Source organism: Ochotona princeps, chromosome 2 (genome assembly GCF_030435755.1).
Source record: "Ochotona princeps isolate mOchPri1 chromosome 2, mOchPri1.hap1, whole genome shotgun sequence".
Classification (NCBI taxonomy): domain Eukaryota; kingdom Metazoa; phylum Chordata; class Mammalia; order Lagomorpha; family Ochotonidae; genus Ochotona; species Ochotona princeps.
In genome coordinates, this window is record NC_080833.1 from 48995356 (window position 1) to 49011043 (window position 15688).

At 39.1% G+C, this 15688-nt stretch overlaps 1 pseudogene; it reads left to right on the forward strand.

Moving 5' to 3' along the window:
- The first annotated feature begins 13709 nt into the window (after positions 1–13709).
- LOC101532218 (large ribosomal subunit protein uL29-like) lies at positions 13710–15484 on the forward strand (annotated as a pseudogene).
- Positions 15485–15688: the final 204 nt, after the last annotated feature.

Consider the following 15688-nt stretch of genomic DNA (forward strand, 5'->3'; position numbering starts at 1 on the left):
CTATTATATATCCAATTAAGAGAGTTGGTTCTATTCTAAGTTTGCTAGGACTTTTCAAGAATGAAAGATGTGGTGATTTTTTGTTTATTCCCAAAGCCCTGCATTAACCAGGACTGGACTGCATCAGGATCCAGGATCCAGGAACCAGGAACCAGAAATTCACCCCAAGTCTTCTTGGTGTTTAATGGTTTGCTAACTGTTTAAGCCTTGGTCTACTGACGCCTAGGGTTTGCACTAGAGAGAGGAAGCTGGAATTGAGAACCAAAGCTGGTCCTCCAACCTGGGTGTTTTGAGGCCAAAGCCACCAAAGGTTACTGAATTTTATCAAATGCTTTATACAATCTATGTTATTTTATTCTTTATTGTATTAATTGCTGAAATGATAAAATCGAACTTTGAAGGTTCAATCAATCAAGACTTTGTTTCTAGAAAAAATCCTACTTGGCTTTGGTGTATATAGTTTTTATATAAATGCTAGGTTAGACTCGTCGATATTTGTAACTTATGTGTTCTTGAGGGAGAGTATTCTAATATATATATTTTAAACTTCTATTGTTGTTTCCTTGCCAGATAACTGTATCAAGGATGTGCTAGTCTTAAAATGCTTGCATAACCCCTTTCTATATCCAGGAAAAAATGTTGTAAAAGATTGATGTTATTTCTTCCTTGAATACATGGCAGAGTTGACTAGTATGTTCTATCCTGAAGATTTTATTGGTAGCATATTTTATAGTTAGAGATTTAATTTCAAATAGATATGAATTATTAAGTTTTTATTTTTAGGCAAGTGGTAATCCTTAGTTTATTAGAAAGTTTTAATTTATTGGACAAATCATTCATATTTTTTCATTATCTTTTAAAAAAACCAGTCTCAAAAAAACCCCAAACATTTTCTTAGATATGCAGTACTCAAAGAAGGTGAAAAAGGGCCCCTCTAGTTGAGTAAAACTAGTTTCTTATGTGGTTATTGCTTACTGTTTATACCTCTGTCTATAGGAATATGTATTCAACTTTTCATTTCTTACTTATTGAATATTATTGCTAGTTGTGCGTTATGCCAGTGATTATAAAGCATATAAAAAGTTTTAACCACCATTTATACAACTGGTATTTCATATTCTAGTGTCAGTCTGAGTACTGACTGCCCTACTGCTGATTCAGTTACCTGCTAATGCACCCATCCGAGGAAGCAGCAGATGTTAGCTCAGCTTATCAACTTGACTAGGCTATGGGGTTCCAACCTATACAATCAAATAATCTGGGTGTTTCTCTGAGGATGGTTTTGAATAAGAGTAACTGCCTTAAACACCAACATTGGTCTTTTCCTGATTTTGGACTTGAATTGAAACCTTAGCTCTAAGATCTTTTCTTATTTATATAAGGAGAACCAATTTCACATATTTCCTTGAAGCCTGATTTGGTTTTAAGTTACCTTTGTGTGAGATGTGCCCATGATTCTTGATCTCAAGCTGTGTTCTCACCTTTTCACAAGAGGTTGCTTCGAAAAGAATGAAGTCATTTCACTCAAGCCAGAGCAAGCCTTGAAGCAGGGCCCTATGCACACAGAACCTAGGGTTGCTAAATTATCATAGCAGAAGGGGAAAGATTGTAGATCATGAACCTAAATTTAAGGTAAGCAATAGTGGATCTTCCTACAAAGAAAAAAACCTAGTAATCCGAGACAATCAGAAAGAAGCAAAGGGTACTTGTTGCATGCTAGGTACAGTATTAATGACCCAGTCAAAGCTTTTGGTAATTATTACTATCTCCACCATAAAGAAAAAGACATTGAGCATTGGAGGAGGAAAGTGTCTAGGCCCAGGAAAATTTTAATAACGGGCAGAATAGAAGTTACAATGCAAGTCAGTTTGATTCCAATCTAGTGTTTGTAAACTCTTCTATTCTGAAGGAAAGAAGGAAATGGCTTCTGCAGTGTACTTTTAGAACATACAGTATAGCAAGACCTGTCAGTCCACAGCAGAGAATGAGCTTTTGAGCACTTTTTCTTCAAAGTCATAGTCACTCAAATGACTCCTCCAAACACTGTATGCCATTAGGCCAACAGTGGCTGTGGGACGTTCGAAACAAAAGCAGCAACTGGTATCCTGTGATGAGCCAGACTTGAATTTTACTGTTAAGTCAGCAGAGGTCCATTTCTTGGAAGGATCAGCTTCATTAGTAAAAATACAGTTACTACATTTTCTTTTACAACTGAATGTAGTATGTGGATACAACTCTTGGTTAAGTGTGAGTGCCATATTGACAAATGTAGTAAAGTAAACCCAAGGGATGTATGGAATTCCTTACCCAGAAGGTGAATGTCTAGGCTCAAGTAAGACTAAACAAGTAGCAAAGTTGATGTGGGAGCTGAAACTAGAAAGCAACATAACTAGGAAAAGAAGTTAGGAAAATATTCCAAGCAAAACAGCAGCCTTTGTAGCAGCACCAAAACAGAGAGAGAGCAAAGAAAGGCCTGAAGATTGTGCCACCATTTATAGACACCTGTAGCACCTCAAAGTGCTCCAAAGAAATTTGCTAAAGAAAAATAAAGTAAAACCCTTTTGGCTTTCGATTGGTAAATCAGTTAAAAGCCCTGTGCCCATTTTCTCTATATTCATTCCTGCAGGTTGACCTGATTTCTTTCCCCAGTGCTTCCATACTGTCCTACAAAATCTCCCAGGCTTTCAATCAAACTCTCATTGTGGTTATTTTAATGTTCCAACAGCGCTGGAAATTGAAGGCTTGATTTGAGTTCTGTCAGTGTGTCCTCCATTACTGCTAAATCAAAAGGGTCATTTGGTGGGGACACTGTATCTAGAAAAGGCCAAAGTGGCCACAGCAGCATATTAATAAGACATGAAACTAATTAAAATGCCTACATAAGAATTGGATAAAGAATTTAACCTGTCTGCTCTTTTCTTTTATTAGTGTTGCATTGTCTTTGAATAATGGCTGAAAGATTGTCATGAAATCATTAGACTTTTATAATTAATAGTAATGCTGCATGGATAACATTTGGTACTACAAAAATGCCAGTAAGCTCATTCTTCCACTGGCTCCTATCACTCCTGCATCTATGAGCAAGAGAGTCTTCACAGTCTTCAAAGGATGTGAAGCATGCAGCTTTAAGCAATTTCATCTAGCTTATTGCTGGGGCAAAATGGATTATTTCAAAAATTTCGCTGTTTAAGACGTAAACCATAGAGGCCAACATTACGCTGTAGTGAATTAAGCTGCAACTTACGACATAGACACCCATATGGACATCTATCTGTTCATGTCTGCCTACTCCAATTCTCATACAACTCCGAGGAAATGGTCTGAGAATACACTGAAAGATGGGCCACGTGGATTAGTTCCCGGCCAACCAATGCTCCTGATTCTTTGATTTGACTTGTCCCTACTGGACCTGCTGTGTGATTCTCTTTATGTCTGTTTCTGTCTCTCCTTCCTCTCAGTAATTCTGAATTTCAAATGTATTTTTACAAAACCATTGTATTGTTTCACATGATTCTGCAATTAAGTGTTTGGGCATGGCTTAACTGTGTGTTTCATTTGTTCCAGATAGCATCGGGATCTCCTAATGGTATTCGCCTGGTGGATGGGCAGGTTTGTTGGTCCTAGAATGGTTTCAATGACATGTCTATTAACTCGGCTAAAACAGTGGGGAATCTGGGACTCAATTAAGAAATGAACCAGAGTATTCCACATAGCCTCCAGAAAGGTGGTCCCAAATTGATTCCTAAAGATAGTATTCCAATAAATAGAATGAAGATGCTGACATTGACAAATAACCTTGAAAGTCACATACTCAATCCCCCAGGATTTATTGGTCAGAGCACTCACAGATGAATTAAAAATTCTAAGGAAAAAACACAATAAACTCCCATATATGAATGGCAAGAAGTGAAAATGATGTGATTCTGTTTTAAGACTGTTTTTTTGTTTGGGCCCTGTGCAATGGTTCCTAAATCCTCACCTTACAAGTGCTGGGATCCCATATGCATGCTGGTTCATGATCCAGTTGCTCCACTTCCCATTCAGTTCCCTGCTTGTGGCCTGTGAAAGCAGTGGAGGATGGACCAAAGCCTTTGGAAACTGTATCCATCTGGGAGACCCAGAGGAAACAACTGGCTCCTGGCTTCATTTCGGTTCAGTTCTGACTGCTGCAGCCATCTGGGAAGCAAACCAGTGAATAGAAGATCTTTCTCTTTTTCTCCTTATCTTTGTAAATCTGATCTGTCTTTCTAATAAAAAAGAAATCTTTTTAAAAAGACTTTTCAGCTAACAAGGAAACATGGAAATTGTGATTTTCACCTGTAAACTTGACTCTAAACTCCAATCCCCAAATCCACTAAAGACTCACCAGCAACCCTCATGCCTATAGCGCCAGGCAGGGTCATGAGGAAATTAGTTGGTAGGAAATTATGGCAGAAAAAAGAGCATAGATTTGCAAGTTCATCATGTATCTGTGGCCAGCTGTGTGGATATACTGTGGAGCTACAAATCCACACTCTTACATAAAATCTCCAAATTTTTAATAATTTGTAAATTATTAAATTTGACAAAAAATTTGCAGCATCCAGCCTGTAACTATAACTGAACTCTTCCTGGTATTCTATATGGTGAAAAGTTGAAAATCATATGTTCTATGTAAACTAATAATGTAATTGTTAACTTCAACTTGACAGCCTACTGGTTTTGACTCTTGCTAACTGTGCTAGATGCTAAGAATACCTTCTGATCAGACCAGATGCGATAGCCTAGCAGCTAAAGTCCTCGCCTTGAATGCGCCAGGATCCCATGTGGGTACTGGTTCTAATCCCGGTGGCCCTGTTTTCCATCCAGCTCCCTGCTGGTGGCCTGGGAAAACAGTCAAGGACAGCCCAAAGCCTTGGGACCCTGCATCGACGTTGGCGACCTGGAAGAGGCTCCTTGCTCCTGGCTTCATATCTGGCCAGCTCCAGTCATTGTAGCTGCTTGGAGAGTGAACCATCGGAAGGAAGAGCTTTCTCTCTGTCTCTCCTCCTCTCTGTATATCTGCCTTTCCACTAAAAATAAATAAAATCTTAAAAAAAAAAAAAAAAAAAAGGATGCCTTCTGACCCTGTGCCTGCATCTGTAGAAGGGAGCACACTGACAGATCTGTTATGAAAACAAAGTGAGATGACATGAATGAAAAGCCTAACATGGTTCACAAAACACAACATGTTGTTATAGTAGGTGGTGATATCCTACCATGCCATGGTGTGAAAAGCAAAGAGAATTTTAATCACGACTTGAAAGATCTGAGCTTTATTCTGGGCTTCTCTTCTGGCTGATCTTGATTTGGTCATTTCAGAGGCTCAGTAACTTCATCTACAGAATTAAAAATAGCAACCATGTCTCCCTCAAAATGCAAATGGGTCAACAAACTTCTTAGATGGAAGAGACTGGAAAACAATATTTCAAACACAAGTGAAATACCATTGTAGCCCATTGGACAATCTGATTCCCTACCAGATGGTTCGAATTAGAGAAGCAGAGAATAGGGACCAATGTTGTAGTAAAGCAGACACTAAGCTGTTGCTTCAAATGCCTGCTGATTCAATTGTCTGCATCCAATATTGCAGCCTTAGGGTGAAGTTTTGGCAACTCTACTTCCAATCCAGCTTCCTGCTAATGTGCAATCTGGCAGTCAACAAATGATAGTTCATATATTTAGATCCCTGCCATCCATGTGGGAAATCTAGGTAGATTTCTGGGTTTCTATCTTAGGCATAGCTTATCTTAAGGTATTGTAGAAATTTTGGGAATGAATCAGCACATTGAAGATCTCTCTGTCGTTCTCTGTTGCTCTTTCTCTTTGTCTCTTGCTCTCATTCAGTTTTCCTTTTTCAACAAATTTTAAAAACAAACAAAAAATAAACCCCAAATAATTTATTCATCATAAATGAACGTAGTGTGTGGATCATTGATCAGTGGAAAGGCAAGTAGCCATACAAATTTCATGTCCAACTCAGGCTGTGCAGTATATAGTGGGTGAAAGTGAAGCTCATAATCAGCACAGGGGGTGGAGGGTCAAAGGTTAAAGAGCTGGCATGATGAGCCTAGGACTCAGAGGTAAGGTATCACTCAGTCTTGGAAACATCCCTCGCTTTCCTTAAAGACCATATAAATTCCTCATGGGTAGTTTGAGTAATACCTCTTAAGAGGACTAATATGAAACCAACTGAACAAACTCATGTGAATTTTCTAACAGTATCCCCTATGTATTCCTAATTAATGTTTATTGGATCTGACATTGAGCCATTTTGAAGTTTTTGCCCGTTAAACAGTAAGTCGGGGTGGTACTGTATCGGAGCATTTTTAAACCACCAGTTGCAATGTTTGCATTCCCTAGTCGGAGGGTCAATATAAATCCTGAGTCTTCCACTTCCTATCTATCTTCCTATGAATGCTTGCTGGGAAGCTGTATATTGTGGCTTAAGTGCTAAAGCCCTGCCAACTCCCTGGGAGACCCAGATAGAGTTCCTGGCTCTTGCTTTGGCAGGTTTCATACTTAACTATTGCAGTTATATGGAAGTAAATCAGCAGATGAAAGATCTCTCTGTTTCTTTCCTCTCCTGTCCTCTCCTCTCCTCTCCTCTCCCCTTTCTCCTTTCCTCTCTCCTCTCCTCTCCTCTCCATTCCTCTCTTTTCCTCTCCTCTCTTATCCTTCCCTCCATCTCTCTCTTTCTTTCTCTTTCTCTCTCTCTATCCCCTGCCTTTCAAGTTCATGTAATTAACTAAGTATTTAAATATTTAAAGTTAAGGAAGTGTGGTGTTTATTTAGCTTGTGAATCACCCATGTTCTCTATGGAATTCCCAAGTGTGGCTCCTGACTCTGGCTTGCTGCAAATACAGGCCCTGGAAAAAAGTGATTATGACTCAAGTAATGGGTTTCCCACATGGGAGATTTGGATTAAATTTTAAATTTGTGACTTTGTCCATCAAGCATTTATGGAGGGAATCAGGGCATGGAAGCTTGTTGCTTTTCTTTCTCAAACAAGCATTAAAAAAACTGTTTTTAAGTAATTCAGGAGAACACACCTATATATATGTATATATATATACATACACACATAAATAAGTACAATAAAATGAATAAAACCTATAAACCATACAAATGTCAGTTTCCTGGTTGTTTAGTATAGTTATGCTAGACACAAATATTGCAACTGGATATAAGAAGGGTGCTCTCTTTACATTTTTTGTAATTCCCTGTGAATATAATCATTTGAAATCTAAAATCTTAACATCAGCAACAACAAAAAACTCCAGAGCAACAGAGGGATGCAAACAAAGGACAGAGAGAGGAGGAAGACACCAAAATAACAGTAATAATAAACAAGGCAACTATAGAAGAGACAGAATGAGGAACATAGTGGCAGAACAGAAAATCCACAGTTAAGAGAAAAACGTCTACAAAAAGCAAACAGCTGTGGAGTACTGAAACTAGACTCACTGTCTTCTGTAGACTAAGATCTGCCGAGTGACTGGTCTGCTAAGAAAACATACCATAGAAACTAGCCAGGACAATGGTTGCATGTAGATATGTCTAAACAGGAGCATGTAATAGGATAGGCTATAGAATGTCAGAGGAGATGGATAATGGGGGAGAACACAAAGCAATGACCACCATAAAATGAACCCAAAATATATCCTTCCTCAGGCTCTATGTGGTTTTATGTCTGAGCCTGAGCTTGCTATGAGACACAGCCTTGAACAGTATTCTTGCATTTCATGTAGACTGGTGACCATTTTCTTGTTTATTCTATCTACACAAAGGTTGATTATGCTAGTGACTGTGTGGTTGGAAAACAATTCTTGGAAAATGCTTTGATAACAACAGGTTGGCAGTATATGGAAACTATCTGCTTCCTACAAATGTTAAGGTAAACGTTCAAATTTGTCAGGTTAGCAATTACAGATTGAATCATACTTTAGTGGAACAAAATACACACTGTGTTGGTGTAGATTTTCTGGATCTTTTTGACACCCAGCCTGAATGAAACACCATGTTATAAGAAGGATCGCCTTTGGGCACATCAAAACTTTGAGTTGATCATCTTTGTTTGTGTGTATTAAGGCTAACAGAACAAGAATACCACACAAGGGAATATAGTATTTATACTGAATGTCTCCTAAGTAAATTAAGCCTCCCTGGTTTGCTCTTGCCTTGACCTACTAATGGGAACTGGATCATAGATGGAAGATTTGTTTCATATAAAAATATTCAGTTTATTATACAAAGAAACATAAAATGCTGCTCCTCTGACCCCATGGTGTGAGCTGCTCTCAAGGGCTGCAATTGTGGTTGTTCCAGCTGCTTTGTCATAGAACAGCCCACTTTTGCTTTTTCTGACTACCGAGCTCCTTAGCTCCCCAGCTCCATTCTGGGAGAAATGAAATTGGCTAATGTGCTCCCAACCTAGCAAACTATGTCAGGGACACTAATCCATTACTCTAAGGATACTTCCTAAAGAGATGGAGCTTTGTACAAACCATGCAGCTGAAGGTGAGAAGGAATATTTTAAGTACAGTGAACTCAAAATTATGAATAGCAATGGGGAGTGGACACAAATCATTTCTGCTAATGTATGTGAAAAATCTAATTCATCCCTTGTGGTGAGAGCTAGCATAGCAACACCTTATAATGCTTAGGCCCTAGGTGGCTTATGTCCATTACTAATTGAGTAATGGATACAGGGATACACAAGTTAGAGTTTCAGACAATCCTGATTTATGGATGATTAACACTCTCTGTACAGCTATTGTTCATGCTGCTGCTAAGCCCTAGAAAGGTATAGAGGCAAGTATGTTGCCTATCTCAGTTTGTAGATGTGAACATTTCATTGTTTTGGCCATGAAGAAGAGGGAAAAAGGGAAACTCACATTCCATTCAGAAGATTATAGGGCATGAAGTTGACCCAGAATGTGAAATTGGAGGTCATTAATCTGAGTAAAGATTCTATCACTACAAAACTGATCATGTGCTAGGAATTTCAACTCTCCAAATAACAGAGTTCTCAGTCTTGGAGCCAGATGGATAATAATAATACATCCCTTATTAGATTGCTATATTTGACAGATAGCTCTTCCTGTTGTGACAAATGTCTATTAGGTTTTCTCTTTGTTAACCAAGCCACAATTTTTGCTTTAATGTTCTTTTTTCACCCGGGATATGTGCTCAGAGAAAAGACACTTTCTAAGGTAGAAATGCTGACAAATCTAATCCAAACTTGGTCATTTCATTGCCCCTAAAATAATCTGGCTTAAGCAAAGATCTGTGACACATATCTATGTCACACTGCAACGAGACGTTTTAGAGGAAAACGGGTCATTGGAAAAAAATTTTTTTCACTTATGTGGAACTCCTTAAAAATAACTTCACTTTCCAAACTTGTCAATGTTGCAGCCAAGTAAGGATCAAAAGAACAAAATTGAGACATCTGACAATATGCATTCATGAATTAGCCAAAGAAACGCTTGTCTCTGATTGATAAGCTTATGATTCAACATCAGGAAAAGAACAAATAGGATAAAATTTTTCAAATACCATCAATTTTGGGGAAACAATTAATGATCTAATCTATACTAAACTGTAGTTAGTTAAGAACATTTGTTGTAGTTTCCAAATACTATACAATGAGTGCATAACTAATTAGTTAATGAACTGAAATAGTAAAATGATAGCAATAGTAGCGGAAATTAAACACACAAATACATCAGAATATATATTCAATGAACTTATTGTTTCAGTTAAATGTAAAGATTGTTGGACTAAATAAAACAGCAATATTCTTGTAAAATATACTCTATTTTTTGTTTTATATTTTTAAAAGATACCATTCATTTTTACTTGAAAGTTATATTTACAGAGACGGGGAGACACAGAGAGAGATCTTCCATTGCTGGTTCACCTCTCAAATGGATGTAATGGCTGGAGCTGAGCAAATCTAAAGCCAGGAACTTCTTTGCTGGTCTCCCATGAGGGGGCAGATGCTGAAGGATTTGCGCTGCCATCCACTACTTTCACACGCCATAAGCAAAAAACTGGATCAGAAGTGGAGGATACAAACCAGTGCCTATATGGGATGCCAACACCACAGACAGAGGATTAGCTTGCAAAACAAATGTTTGGCCCCAAAAGGCATTCTAAATACAATGACTTAGATAGACTACAAGTAGAATGGTTTCTTTAGCTGCAAATCCACAGAACAAGATCTCTTTTTCTTTAAGGATTTATTTACGTATGTTTTTATTGCAAAGTCAGATATACAGAGAGGAGGAGAGACAGAGAGGAAGATCTTCCGTCCCATGATTCACTCCCCAAGTGAGCCGCAACGGACCAGTGTGCGCCGATCCAAAGCCGGGAACCAGGAACCTCTTCCGGGTCTCCCACGCGGGTGCAGGGTCCCAAGGCTTTGGGCCGTCCTCGACTGCTTTCCCAGGCCACAAGCAGGGAGCTGAATGGAAAGTGGAGCTTCCGGGATTAGAACCGGCGCCCATATGGGATCCGGGCACATTCAAGGTGAGAACTTTAGCCACTAGGCCACGGCGCCAGACCCGGGAAGCAGATCTTGAGATGAGGAATTGGAGATGCAAAAGCTAGGTATTAGGTGATGCCACAGCCACAGGCAGGGAAATGGAAACATAAGTTAGAGAGTGCAAAGGTTGCAGAAAACATTAATCAAATTTAATTTGAGCAGATGTAACTAAATCATCCTACTAACTGCTGAGACCGGGGATGGAGTACAAGCAGATATGTTTCTCAGTTGAGAAATGATCAGATTCAAACCTCAGGAGTGCTACCTGTATCTGAGGGACTTCTACCTTTCCCATACTTGGTTCCACAAGCCAATTAAGATAAATTTTCAATCAAAAGAGACTTCTGAGAGCCTGAGAGGGACTCATTAGGACACTAAAGTTTATCCTGGAAGAATGGGAGGTTAGCAGTTTCTGCCACAATTTTAAAAGCACATATAATGCCAATAGTAATTTGACGAAATACAAATTCAGTCATGCTAATATGAGAAATTCAGTGTTTCATGCAAGACACACTAATAAAAATAAAAAAATTCACATATAATGAAAATGTTTTGCACTTAATAATTATTATGAACCCAATTTATAGCTTCAGAATGTATGAGCCATGAATTGATATAAGCTGGGGGAAAATATTTAATAATAGCTGGAAGCATTAACATGCCTGCTCAGTAATTGAATTGATATATTCTCTGATGAAATTATCAGTGATAAAAGGGAAGATTTGAATAACACAGCAAACATTGTAACTAATTGGCAAATAAAGAACATTACAGGTGAAAGTGACAGTAATAGAATATGAAACCTCTCCAGTGTGTTTGGGTTTTTAGCAAAGTCAGCCATATCTAGACCATAAAACACAACTCAACAACTGGAAAATGATTGAAGTCACACAGAATGTACTCTCTAACAATAATCATTTGTAGTTGGAAATCAGTAACAGAACGCTTAAATAGAAAATCTCTAAAATTGGAGATGATGCAAAAATGTCTCCAAGAGGTCCTTCAGTCATAGAATGTCATAATGAAAATTTAAAAACAATGGAATATGCAAAACATGTAGATGTTACTGAAATGTTTGCAGGAAGATGTGCACATTGTAAAATACAAAATCTCAAAACTTCAAGTGCACAATCAGGAGTGACTTAGTTCTTGCTGTCTATTTCAGCATGCTCAGTGGTAGTTAAATTCTTACTCAGGGCATTATTTCTGGATTATTTATTTGTATGTGTAGTCTGGAGAGATGAGAAAGGTTGTGAGAGATTTAAAGAATGGGCTTCCATTTCTCTGCAGAGGAAGAGCTAGTTTTTCTGTTCAGGTTTCCCTTGGGCACACAGCCTAGTAGAACAGGTTGTATAAGACAATTGCCGCATGAGGTGAAGGGCGGAGAAGAACCTAGAGTAAGACAAGAAAGAGTATAGCTGGAATCAATCTCATTCACTTGCTTATCTCATTCTCAAGGTTTGTACTAATCCCTTGATAAAATTGCAGCAGACATAAATAGCAGGTTTCAATCGAATATATATTATGCTATTGTTAATCACATTACAAATGTTATATTCTTAGTTAATTAAATAAGTTCAGATCTCAATCTACACTTTGGTTGTCTTGATAAGATTCATTATTAAAAATGTTATCTAGAATGACAGGTGTTTCTAAGCAGTGGCCTTCGCAATCACAGCATACATCATACCTGACCATAGTTGGAAATCCTTCAGAGTGTTTACATTGGGTGGGAAAGGGTGAGCTCTGGGGTGAGTTGAAAGATTGACATTGACACTGTAGAGCATATCTTGGAAAGTAAAGTTGACTGCCCCTAGACAGCAGGGAGCACATTACTAGGCAAAAGCAGCCCAAACTTACAACAAAAGCTGTCAAGCACTCATTCACAGCAAATGTCAGGCTCCAGACACCAACTGTTAATGTGTTAGAAAATGCTGATTAGGGATTACTGAATCTGCCTATAAACTTTCTATTACCATTATTTAAGAAAGTCAGAAGTGACTTAGTTCTAATTCTACCAGTACTTTATGTTTTTCTTGCAGATTTCAAATCTGCGACAGATTACATACTTAGATGAAATATATATTTTAATAAATGCATTATAAATGAAGGAATCAGGTATTTAATGAGTAAAAGAGCATCAACCTCAGATCACATAGAGCAATACTGCACTAATTTTGAAACTGATTTGTAGGATAAAAAGTGTGTAACCAAATTAGATAACAGACGTGGGAAGAATTTTATTTCTCTTTTACTAATTGCTGTATTTCAAATCTCTAGAACACGTTTGTGTTCAAAATAAGGTAAGTGAATGTTAATTCACTTGTTGGGAAGCTCAATAATAAAGAAAGAATTATGTGAAAAAGAGTATTTATGTGACAAGAAAATTGACTTTAAATTCCAAGAAGCCGAAGTAAAGATGACATAATGGATAATCACACAGTTTATATGGTCAAAAAGGGTATATAATAACAAAACATTATAGAAAATTAAACTTTCTAGGGATGAACTTCATGGATATTCTCTGTGGAAATTTGTAAGGGCCGAGTGTGGTATCCTAGCGGTTAAAATTCTCTCCTCACCTTGAATGTGCCAGGATCCATATGGACACCGTTCTAATCCCAGCAACCCTGCTTCCCATCAAGCTCTCTGCTTATGACCTGGGATAGCAGTTGAGGTAGGCCCAAAGCCCTCACACGTGTGCGAGACCCAGAAGAGGCTCCTTGCTCCTGGCTATGAATCGCCTCAGCTCCAGCCATTGAGGTTGCTTGGGGAGTGAATCAGTGGACAGATCTTCCTCTCTGTCTCTCCTCCTCTCTGTATATCTGACCTTCCAAAAAAAAAATCGTAAAAAAAAAGAAATTTGTAAGAAGCAGTATTGAGTTTTTAGAATAAATTGTCATGGTATTTGTTAAAAGTTGAGAACCTAACACTAGACTAACATAGTAAAGGTACTCATGGGATGGATTAGATTATATTCCTTCAATTGTAAGATTGGAAGAGGTATCAGGAGACTGTATGGAGCAATATATATGTTCATTGTGTCTCCACTGTGTCAATAAAAGCAATAGTGATGCTTGCGTATTAAAAAAAAAAAAAAAAAAAAGCGCTTTTCCTCCCAGCAGCAGCCGCAGCAATCATGGCCAAGATAAAGGCTCAGGACCTCCACGGCAGGAAGATGGAGGAGCTGCTGAAGCAGGTGGACGACCTCAAAGTGGAGCTGTCGCAGCTGTGCGTCGCCTAGGGTCACCGGTGCAGGGTCCAAGTTGTCCAAGATCCACGTTGAACGCCAAGTCCATCTCCCGGGTCCTCGTGCTCACCAATCAGACCCAGAAGGAAAACCTTAGGCAGTTCTACAAGGGCAAGAAGTACAAACTATGCCCGCAGCCTCATCAAGCACCAGGAGAACGTCAAGACCAAGAAACAGAAGCAGAAGGAGCAGCTGTACCCACTGAGCAAGTACATAAATTATATATATATATATAAAATTATACACGTGAGTAAACTTTTATTCTGGCTGCAACACATTTGTTCTCCTAACTAGAAACAAGAGCCAAATTGGGTAGTAGATCTGAACAGATATTTCTTTTCTTTTTCTTTATTGTTTGACTTTTTAGTATTTATCATGTACTTTTTTTCTTTTCTTTAAAAATTTTTTTTATTATTACTATTTTATTATTTTAAACAATGTCCACACAGTTGATCAGGGTAGAAAGGATGTAGGTTTAGGGAGCAATGTGTGTGCTCATTGTTTCCAAACCTTCTATTTCTTCTTCCCGTTTCTGGGGGAGGGGAAAGATAAGGTGATGGGGGCGTTCCCAGCTTCTCAACCATCCCAGTATCCAAGGCCACCTGATATTAACCCATGGTTACAGTGTGGCGCACACTCCAAGGGTTCTGCCCAGGTGAGTGTGATAGTTCTGAAATGCTATCGATTTTGCTTATCTATGGATGAGGAATCCATTCTAATGTGCATTGGCTGACCTTAGAGCCTCCATTCACCCAGATATTTGCTGTCACTGTTTGGCTAGGGTAGTTGTCCTTATGTTCCATTCTCTATTCTCTGCTGTGGTACCAGATGTCCTCTGCAGGCACCAATGGCTACCATGTCCTGTATGTGAACCATGGTCTGCCATCCAATACTCCACCCTTTACACTAAGGAGTAGTTCTTATAGGTGGGCTTATGTACCTGGTCTAGGCAACCTGGGCCAAGATGGTCTGCCAACCGTGGGGCTCATGGACACGGAACCACCCTGAAAGGGGGCACAAGAACCCAGGCCAGATGACCAGAGCCCTACTGGACCTTCTACCTGTGGGACTCTCAGACCTAGCACTCAACATGTAATCAGGACCAAGCATCTTGGATGTGTGACCCAGGCCTCTCTGAACACCCATCCCTGTGGCTCAGGGATACAGCACTCACTGCGTAGGTAGGTCTAACTACTTGGGCCAGCTTCATGGGCCTGCCTCACAGTAACCATTCCCTTTTTGATGCTCGCTGGTGGGTTACATATTCTAGCCCTTTAAGTAGACTGGCCTTGTCCATGGAAGTCCCAGAGAAGTTATCCCTCACCTGGACATAAACCTTCAGATCCCTGCTCATCTCCACCTGTGCCATCCCCAAGACTCCCTCTAACCTTACAACCCCAAGTTCCCAAATCATACCACCAGGTGGACTGAAGGCTTTTCCTGGCACAATTGGTGTTTGGGCCCTGCCCAAGCTCTCCAGGCTGTGTGGAGCCCACACTTCCAGCCCAGACTTACTTGAGATCTGCCCACTTCATGGTGGCCATGGACAGGGAAAATTCTTAAGCTTCACGCTCAGAGTACCTCAAGATCTGTTTAATGCTTGCCATCGGTGGCCAGAACTAGAAGCCCGAGTCTTAAGCCTGACCCAACCGGAGTTTCTCTAATTGCCTCAAGCTCAGATTTACTTCTGAATGAACATTTCTTAAATATGTGCAAATGGCCAACAGGTAGAGAAAAACGTTGTTTAACAACAGTAATCATCAAGGAAATGAAAATTAAAACCATAAGATATCATGTCACTCCAGTTAGATTGACTATATCAAACAGACAAAAACAATTATGTGTTGGTGTTGGATAAAAGAGAACAC